The sequence below is a fragment of the Myotis lucifugus genome, unplaced genomic scaffold (assembly GCF_000147115.1).
Source record: "Myotis lucifugus unplaced genomic scaffold, Myoluc2.0 scaffold_565, whole genome shotgun sequence".
In the NCBI taxonomy this organism is placed as follows: Eukaryota; Metazoa; Chordata; class Mammalia; order Chiroptera; family Vespertilionidae; genus Myotis; species Myotis lucifugus.
Window position 1 is genome coordinate 511632 of NW_005871613.1, and position 1935 is coordinate 513566.

Here is a 1935-nt window from a genome sequence, read left to right on the forward strand (position 1 = left end):
CAGGAATCAGCACGTTTATCCTGCAAACCCACACTCACCTGGGACTCCTCAGACCACGTGCGGGCAGGCGAGGGGGGCGGGCCAGCGCCTGGTCCTGGTGAAATGAAGCCGTGAAGAGCGGCAGCCCCTGGGTCCCGGGGCCCAGCTGTCGCCTTAAATGAGCTGCATCACAAATGCTTCCCGGGACACAGCGCCGCCAGAGAGGCCTTCCCAGGACGGGTTCCCGGAGGGTTCCAATCCGGTAAAGGAAGGCCTGGGCCCTGGAGAACAGAATGCGAAGTCCCCGGCAGAGGGACTCCAGCCCACCTCCGCCTCGCCTCCCCAGTGACAGCTGTGATCTGTCTACACTCCCCCACTCAGTGCTGGTGGGTTCCGTTCTGAACTTGAAATCTCCCAATTCCTCCTGGTGGGCAGCAGACACCACAGCCCAGCCAAACGCCTCCCTCTCCCGCCAAAGGAAGGCAGCCCCATCCTGGCTCAGGAGCTGGTCCTTGCAACTGTTACTCTTTAAGAATTGGGGTAAGGGGGTGGTGGGGTGGTGGATAAGAGATCAAGCAAAGGACTTGTATGCAGGCATATACGCATAACCGAAGGACACAGGTAGTAGGGGGGCGGGGACATGTGCTGGGGGACAGGGATGGCTGGGGAGAAGTCAATGGCGGAAATGGGAGACATATGTAATACTTTCAACAATAAAGTATTTAAATTTTAAAAAAATTGGAGTAATGCCAGACCGGTTTGGCTCGGTGGATAGAGCTTCGGCCTGCGGACTAAAGGGTCCCGGGTTCGATTCCGATCAGGGGCATGTACCTTGGTTGCGGGCACATCCCCAGTGGGGGTTGTGCAGGAGGCAGCTGGTCGATGTTTCTCTCTCATCGATGTTTCTGGCTCTCTATCCCTCTCCCTTCCTCTCTGTAAAAAAATCAATAAAATATATTTTTAAAAAAATTGGAGTAAAGTATACATAACATGAAGTGTGCCGAGCCGGCATGGCCAGGGGTGAACTGGGGGCGGTGAAGGATGAAGAAGACTGACAAGAGAAGAAAGCTGGGTCTGGGTGGGAGGCTCCTCTCGGACGGAGACACAGCGCCACGGCCTGCCAGCCGAGTCTTTATTTTATCGGATTCCACGAGGCACAGTAAGGGCGTGGTTACAATTCGTGGGTTTCGAATCCACTCAATTACATGCACCTGGTCAAGCTTTGTTTACTTGCTGCACCTCCGCAGCCCACGTCACTCAGCCACGTGGGGCCACAGGTGCGGACCATAAGGTCAAGCTCACAACTACAGCCTTTGGCCATCACTGTGCTGGGACTTGCCCGTGGCTTTGCCTCGAGGGGACCTGCCCTCTCACTGGTCCCAGGCTTGAACCTGTCCGAACGCTATAGCCCAGTGATGGCGAACCTTCTGAGCTCGGCGTGTCAGCATTTTGAAAAACCCTCACTTAACTCTGGTGCCGTGTCACATATAGAAATTTTTGATATTTGCAACCATAGTAAAACAAAGACTTACATTTTTGATATTTATTTTATATATTTAAATGCCATTTAACAAAGAAAAATCAACCAAAAAAATGAGTGTCATAGGTTCGCCATCACTGCTACAGCCGCTCTCCACAATAAAGCACCCAGTTTAACTTCTAAGGTGACAGTCATTGCAGTCACACTATTTATTGTGCAACCATCCCCACTATTTCCAAATCTTCCCATCACCCCAAACAGAAACTTTGTGCCCATTCAGCAGCAACTCCCCTCCCCCTACTCCTGCTCGCCTATTCTATTTCCTCTCCATTTGCCTATTCTAGATATTTCTTTTTTTATTGATTTGTTTTTATTTTTCTTATATTTTTATTCATTTCAGAAAGGAAGGTAGAGGGAGTGATAGAAACATAAATGATGAGAGAGAATCATGGACCGGCTGCCTCCTACACGCCCCC